The sequence below is a fragment of the Saimiri boliviensis genome, chromosome 6 (genome assembly GCF_048565385.1).
Source record: "Saimiri boliviensis isolate mSaiBol1 chromosome 6, mSaiBol1.pri, whole genome shotgun sequence".
NCBI lineage: Eukaryota > Metazoa > Chordata > Mammalia > Primates > Cebidae > Saimiri > Saimiri boliviensis.
Window position 1 is genome coordinate 75,844,879 of NC_133454.1, and position 8,737 is coordinate 75,853,615.

At 39.6% G+C, this 8,737-nt stretch overlaps 1 pseudogene; it reads right to left on the reverse strand.

Moving 5' to 3' along the window:
- Positions 1-999: 999 nt before the first annotated feature.
- On the reverse strand, positions 1,000-1,945 carry LOC101040203 (olfactory receptor 56A1-like; annotated as a pseudogene).
- Positions 1,946-8,737: the final 6,792 nt, after the last annotated feature.

Consider the following 8,737-nt stretch of genomic DNA (forward strand, 5'->3'; position numbering starts at 1 on the left):
CTAGTGAGAACCTCTTAATATAGTGGCTCTTGCTTTCAACCTATGAAATTTTGCAAGTAAGAATTATCTCTGACCTTTGGGTAAGGTTCTTAAATGAGCCTGAACCCTCAATTCCCTATAACCCATGTAAATAATGAGATTGCCTACCATCTACAATAATGTGTTGTTTTCTCACCCATTTTCACCAGACTGTGACATCCAGAAGTTTAGCAATATGCCATACATACATTACCCACACTCCAGGCTCTTGAGCTCCGAAGCATATAGAGTGTGGTTTCGAGTACACAGAATGCCCCCAAATCACTACAGTCAGTTTGACCACTTCCCACACTGCTAGTCTTCTAATTCCTACCTCTGCCAGTTGAATCCTCGGTGTCCTGGTTTTCCCATAAAGAATTTCAAGGTTTGTGAGGCTTCCGCTGGGCATAAGCTGGTACTATGATTAGTATCTTTTTGTGACAGAAGCCCAAACAGTCAGAAAAAGACTGTGGCAACATCTCTGGGTTCTGTTCCTCTGTTTGGTTCTTTTTGACTCTGAAGGTGGAGGGTGATTAGAGAAGACCTATTGACAGTAACAAATTCATAAAAATGATGCAGAGATCCTGGCCTGCGGAGCAGAGCTGGGGCTTCAATAGTGTTTGAGGAACTGACACTCCACCACTCATCCAATGTGACCTTTGTCAGTATTTCTCCCTAAATATGTGTGTTCTAATATATAAAGTGGAATAATAATCCTACCCTGAAGAATTTTTGTGAGGATGAGATTGTCAAATATGTAAATATCTAAATACAAAATTAACTCTCTAAGAATGTTAGTTCGATGAGCTAGGCCAATGAACTTTTGTGAGGTACTAAGGAATCTTCACTAATTCCTGATACTGGAGAGAGAAAAGCAGGTAGGAAAAATTCAGTATCTGAGCATTAGTTTATTGTCTGAAATAACAGCTCCTGAAATAGAAACAGTAACAGGTGTTTCTATAGAGAGTCCCTTCGGTGTTTTCAAAGGCCCCTCTGCAGCAGCTTCTGAAATTCCTGCTTTAACTCTTTAGTTTGAAACCCACATGCAATGGTTGAAACCCACATGCAGGAGGACTAAGGTGATGGAGGACATTAAACAGAATCAGAATGTCCATGGGGACCTTCTTTCCGGCCTCATTTGTCAACACCACCACCAGCAGGTGCTGAAGAAAAGGATGAGGATGAAGTGAGATCCACAAGTTCTCAGGGCCTTCATTGCTGCCCCCTTCACCTTGAATCTAAGCACAGCTCTTAGAATGAAGGTGTAGGAGAGAAAGATGAGGATGAAATCTGAGCCCAGCAAGGTCCAACCAGCCACAAATTGGTAGATTCTGTTAAGGGTGAAATTATCACAGGAGAACCTGGACACAGACAGGTTGGCACAGATGCAGTTCTCAATGACATTTTTCCCATAATAATGGAGCAGGGAAGTAAGGATAGGAATGGGTGCAGTAAAAAGGGCATTCCGCACCACATTGAAGACACTAGCTTTGGCCACAAATTGATTAGTGATGATGGATGGGTACCGCAGTGGGTGGCAGATGGCCTCGTAACGGTCATAGGCCATGACCATGAACATGTAGGACTCCATGGGGAGGAAGCTGTTCATGATGAACATCTGCAGGAAGCAGGCAGGGAAGCTGATTGACCAGAGGCCAAACCAGAAGATGGCCAGGACCTTAAGGATGACGGTGAGGCAGAGCACGATGTCCAGCAGGGAGAGGAGGCTGAGCAGGTAGTACAGGGGCTGGTGCAGAGAGGCCTCCAGCTGGATGGTGATCAGGAGGGTGGCGTTGGCCCCCATGGCCAAGAGGAAGAGGAGGCTGAGGGGCAGGGACAGCCAGTGCTGCCAGCTCTGGAAGTTGGGGAAGCAGTTGAGGAGGAATTCAGAGACTGGGGCAGCGGAGCCGTTGCTGGGTAATGTCATGAAATAAATTCTCAGTTGAGAAAATTTTACCTGGATTTGTGTATGATAAGGCACAGGAATTAGGTCAAGAGATAACAAAGTTGTCAAAATATTTGCCAACACTTTCTCATCCAGAAAATTGATGAGCTACTGATGGGAGATATTGATGAGAAATGGAAAAATTTATGATATACTCCCAATCCTATTATAAAGTGAAAGAAAATAAGGTTAAAAATTGATTAAACATAAAAGAGAATCACCCAAACCCCTGTCATTCTGACTTACTGCACTGCTGACACAACTCATCCTGGAGATACTTAATCTAAGCTGCACAGGTGCAATTCACTGTTCCTATACAAAGTTAGGCTCAAAGGCAGCTGTTCTCATTAAAATGTATAACCACCAACCTCAAATGATTACTTAATATACATATTACATATTCATGACAATAACCTTCTCTGTTTAATTCATTCCTCAACCCATTTCAAGCAATTTTTCAATTTTTCAAAGTTCTTTTCAAATACAAAATCTCCTCTCTCAGATAACGTCTCTAACCACTTTACAGAGACAGTAGAAACATCAGACACAAGTCCTCTACTTCCCATGTTAGATTCATAAACCCATCAACATCTACTTCCTTGATCTCTTCATTGCAGATAGAATCAAAGATCTATCCCTCCTCTGAACAGCAATCCTTGACCTCAGATTTGAATGCTATCTACCTTGACCTTAGGAACCTTGACTTATGAATCATCCTGCTCATTCCTTATGTATTCAATTTCTCCTAAATCCTTCCCATTAATACTCAAAATGTCCAAGTCTCTCATATCCTAACTATTTTCTTTATCTGTCACCCATCCCCATTTAGCATAAAAACTATGATTTTATTTTGGGGGGAAACATACTAAATCTCTTTCTTCTTTCTCTTTCACACCCAAACTTACGGGTCCAAAAGAGGCAAAGGACATCTATAAGGGGACAAAGGACTGTTGGCTTCGGTAGACTAATTGAGAAATGATCAGTGTGTGAATAAACAGCTCTCAGATGACTCTGAGGATGAGGGAAAGGGGCATATCTTAGAGGTATAAATATAATGACAGACATTGATTAGACTGACTATTTGTATAGAAGAAGAGAGGGCAGGATTCTAAAACTGCACTGTCCATTCTGACTGAAATATTGAGCAAGTTTCACAAAACAAAAAAATAGGCTTTGAAAAGATTTGATGTATGTTGCAGAGGTAAAAATTGTGGATACAATTTAGTATGTTCAGCTTATTGGATCTGTAGACTTTCAAAATATATATGACATTAAATGTTGTAGAAAGCAGTTTGATTTCATGTGAAAGCTCAAAGATATAGAATTGGAAATCATCAGCATATCTTATATAGTTCAAACTATAGAACTGAATAAATTACTTATGGAGAAAATGTAAATTTAAAATAAAACATGATAATGAAATCTTAAGAAACACCTCCCTTAAGCTTAGGACCAGAAGAGGTAAAGAGGTTGCAAAGAGACTGAAAAGGAATGAACAGAGACATAATTGAAGATCAAATGGAATAGACAGACACATGCTGACATGAAGAAGTTTAGCTATGTGGGAAAGAGATTATCCATTGCATTTGGCAACTAGGTAATCATTGGTGATCCTAGCAAACAGTTTTGTGTGAAGAGAGAAATAGAATGGGGGAGGACAGGGAACCAGCAGAACTGGAGTGAGCAAATACAGGGAGGACTGATCACCTTGTCAGAGATTCTTCACGTCAGCAAACAGCTTCACGTGAAGAGAAAACCGAAAATACAGGTAGAAGTGCCTATGTTAAAAAGCAGATTGCATTGATTTTTTTAAATAAAAGAAATTTGAATATGTTTAAGGGTATGAAGACTATAGAAAGAAAAATATAAATGATAAAAAGAAAGATAGTTACAGGACCAGCCCTTGGGGGAACAACTACTATTACTATTTAATACTGTATAAAACACATCACTGGCCTCTCTCGTCTCATTCCCCAATCCACTATAATTCACTACTTTAGTGAAAGTACGTGTAATGTATTTTCCAACTTTTTATCCCATGCTTTGTTTACAATACTTAGCACTCAATAATTCTTTTTCTTTTTTTTTTTTTTGAGACAAAATCTCACTCTGTTGCCCAGGTTGGAGTGCAGTGACATGGTCTCAGCTCACTGCAACCTCTGCCTCCAGGGTTCAAGCAATTCTCCTGCCTCAACCTCCCAAGTAGCTGGGATTACAGGCATACGCACCATGCCTGGCTAAATTTGTATTTTTAGTAGAGACGAGGTTTTACCATGTTGGCCAGGCTGGTCTCAAACTCCTGACCTCAAGTGATCTGCCCGCATCAGCCCCCTAAACTGCTGAGGATTACAGGAGTGAGCCACCATGCCCAGTTAATACATTTTTAATAAATGCTAGTGAGATTTAGAGTTTTGAGTTTTCCAAGTCTATCGTATCTTAATTATTTTCTTTATCTACCCTACATCCCCATTTAGTATAAAGACCGTGATTTTATTTTGGGGGGAAGTATACTAAATCTCTCTCTTCATCCTCTTTCACACCCAAATTTAAGAGACCAAAAGAGGCAAAGGACATCTAAAAGGTGATGAATAACCATTAGCTTGATTAAAGATTCAAAGAATTCAAAAAAGAAAAAAATAACATGAAAACATTAACCAAAGCAACCAAGGGAACAGATGGAGGAACTGAGGTAAGCACAGAAAGAAACTCAAAATATGAATCAGAGCTGAGCAAGCTGTGGGCCAGAGGTAGGGACAGCAGTGGCTCAAAGTTCTTGTGGAAGCTTGGGGATCTTAAACAAGTCTTTCAATTTAATGGCCCTATGACCCCAAAAGCCTGAATCTTTGTGGAAGGGATATCCTTGATTCAGTCCTCTGACCTACTAGGTATTTGTTTCTTTACATGTAGTAGCACCACCAAACTACCTTTTTTTTTTTTTTTTTGAGAAAGAGTTTCACTCTTGTTACCCAGGCTAGAGTGTAATGGCATGATCTCGGCTCACCGCAACCTCCACCTCCCGGGTTCAAGCAATTCTCCTGCCTCAGCCTCCCAAGTAGCTAGGACTACAGGTGTACACCACCACGCCCAGCTAATTTTTTTTGTATTTTTAGTAGAGACGGGGTTTCACCATGTTGACCAGGATGGTCTCGATCTCTTGACCTTGTGATCCACCTGCCTCGGCCTCCCCAAATGCTGGGATTATAGGCGTGAGCCACCGAGCCTGGCCCAAACTACCTTCTTTATGAAAAAGAATACCTTAGAGATCTTGCAATCCTTCACTGCAGACAATATCCCTTCATCCTGCAATATCCTTATTTCTTACCCTCTGTTCATTCTTTTCCTTAGTCTACTGTCTCTGAAAGATCCTTTCTTTGACTTGTTCTTTTTCCTGCCTCTTCTGTGTAGTCCCCATCTACAATCATGCTTCACAATTCCCAGACTCTGATCCATCCTCTTCAAGTCTTCCTTCCTCACATTGTGGAGAATTGTTCTGGTTAAGTTCATCCTCTGCTACACAGATTCTGCTAAGAAGATCATGCATAATATAAAGGATAAGAGAAGGGATACAAAAAGAAATAGGAGTAGAGAAAACGTGGTCAGATACCTGGATGTATTGTCAGGTGGAGGCATAGGCAAGAATATAGTCAAATTTTGATATAATATATTAATGAGAAATATTAGAAAGGAATACTGTGTTAAAAGAAGTGATCAGAGTAAAATGATAAGTTCTATTTTGTTTTGGCTTTGTTCAACCATGCTTAGAATATTGTGTCCCATGCAATGCACTTTGATTTAAAGACCAATTTTAAAACCGTATCACCTAGAAAAGTGCCCAAGACAAAGAAGACATTAAAAACTCATTATGAGAAACATTCAGGAAAGTGCAGATGTTTTAACTAAGAGAAGTCTTCCAAATATATGACTGACCTTTAAGGAAAAGAGGAAAAAAGTAGGGCCATTAGGAGAAAATCACAGGGGAGTCTGTTTCTGCTGCTATAAATCATGTCTAATAATCAGAGGAAGCTTATTATTTCCCATTAACACTGGAACATGTTGGGAGAAGGCACAGTTCCTCACCAGCTCTTGCCCTGTGTCATATTAAACACAAAATGCTATCCCAGAACCCTTCTTTCCCTCTCAAATCCCTAGAATGCTTTTCTGGGCACACTTGCATGAAGTTCTCAGCCACAGAACACATGGGATCCCTTGCATGCAATGCTAATGGGATTGCCGAGACTATAAAAGGGCCTTCCAGGAGGAATATAAGATTTTAAATATTCATGCATCCAGTACCACAGTTCCCAGACTTTTTCTTCTTTTTTCATGGGAGCCAATATAAGCATGAGAAAATTTTCTCTTCTGAATCCTCTGGTGACCCAGTATCTGCTGCAAGTACGTTTTCCACATGATCACCAAATATGTGAATAACCCAGTATACACTATACTGAGAGAGCTCAGACTGAGTTTCTCAGATAACATTGACTGGAAATAAGCTTGAAAGCCTGAAGCCTGAGACTGCTAGAAGTTCATATCAGAGTGTTCCTTAAGTCCACGACCTGAGAAAGAAGACATTCTTCCTGGGTAAAAATAGAGGAATTCCAGAAAAGGAATATAATAGGGATACCTGTTGTCTTAGATTTGGCACTAGATTAGAGAATAAGAGAGAGGGAGGTGAGGAGGCAGAGGAAACAAGGAAAAGGGAAAGAAATTATAAAGGAGGGAGAGAGAAAGGGAGAGGAGGGGAGGAGAGACTACTCCTTGAGAATTCATAATCACAAGTGGTTGGAATTCACATCACATGTGAGTCCTAAAATCTCATAAGAAAACTACTGTTTTTATTGGCTTAAAGTTATTTGTAACATTTCTTTTACTATCACTTTGGTGTCTAATGTGATCTGTAGTAGTAACTCCTTTTTAAATCATCATTTTGATTCTTTGTGTTTTTCTTTTTTTTTCCCATAGGTCTTACTAAGGCTTTATTAATTTTATTAATCTTTCCCAAAAATCAAATTAAAGATTTGTTGATTTTATCTATTCTTTCTCTTTTCTATTTTATTTATTCTGTTCTTGTCTTTATTAATTCCCTACTCTTGTTTACCTTGTTTACCTTAAGTTATTGCTCCTCTTCTAAATTATTAAGTTATCAACTTAGGTAGTTAATTTTAAATCTTTATTCTTTTCTAACATAAGAATTTAAATTTATAAATTTTCTTCTTTCTCTTTAGCTGCATTATGCAACTTTTGCTATATGTCGTTATCAATAAGTTTGAAATATTTTCTAACTTGCCCTGTGATTTATTATTTGATCTGTAGATTATTTATATATATTTTGTTTAGTTTCCAAATGTTTAGGGTTTTTCATGCCATCTTGTTGTTATTGCTGTTCAATTTAATTCTGCTTTAGTAATACAATATAATCTGTAACATTTCACTTCTTTTGGAATTTGTTGAGATACAACTTATGAGCAAACACACACAAAACTGCCCTGTCCCCTCCTTGTGGCTTTCCAAGTCCCCATGTGACATTATCAACAGGCTCTAAGTTCCCTCACCCAAAGGATGAGAAAGAGCCCACATTCTGCCAGTTAGGGGAGAATCTCATTTCTTCCCCTTTACACTTCCATAGAGGAAGGCTTTTCTTCTCACCACAAGGGGAAACATGGGAGTGAATATTTCTCTTTCCTCTCCCCTTCTCCCCTTCTTTGCTTGCTTTTCCATATAGGAAGAAGGATCACTAATACATTTAAAGAGATCCTTGGAAACAATCGCTGCAATGATGTGAAACTCTACCATTGCTCTACCTGTCTGTTTCACTGCCTGCCTCATGGCTATGTAAGGATAGCAGTGGATTATTTGGCTTTATACTCAAATACCGTAACTTCACCTACAAAAAAGCCTACAATTTGCTTTCCAGGGAGAGAAACCTAGAAGACAGCCATTCTGCCTTTGCCGTTTATGTTTTGGTAGGGGCTCTGTTTATGGGGTCCTATAGTCCTCCATGCAGATGGCTGGCATACTGTACTTGAAGCCTAATTTTCCAGATTAAATCTCCTCATGGGTGGGTGAAGGGAGTAGGAAGAAATCTTAAGATCTAGAATTAAGGGAAAGGAATTGAGGTTCTCTCCTTTGTTTCCTGGTCCCAATTGTATTTTCCAGCCATGAATAACCAGACAGTCCTGTATACAGAAGTTACTGGATTCTAACTGTTATGATTTTGAGTCCTCTTTAATTCCTTGTGGTAATTTACTACTGCCAAGAGTGTAAATGGGATAGTGAGAAATCTGCACTTTTAATCTCCAACAGCACTCCTGAGCTTCTTCCTTTCAAAAAGGTACCTCATCTCTTCCAGGTAGAAAAAGAACTAATTCTGTAACAGGAGATCTGTTCCCCTAGTCCTATGCAGAAAATAACACTAAAAATTATTAAAAGGAAAAAATGAGCACTCACTGTAGCAGTATCAATTTTGTGTATTCACCAATTAAATGTTTCTCATCACAAATAATTATTGAGGGTGCATATTATGTTGAAAAATGAGGGCCGGGCGCGGTGGCTCAAGCCTGTAATCCCAGCACTTTGGGAGGCCAAGGTGGGTGGATCACAAGGTCAAGAGATCGAGACCATCTTGGTCAACAAGGTGAAACCCCGTCTCTACTAAAAATACAAAAAATTAGCTGGGCATGGTGGTGCGTGCCTGTAATCCCAGCTACTCAGGAGGCTGAGGCAGGAGAATTGCCTGAACCCAGGAGGCGGAGGTTGCGGTGAGCCGAGATCGTG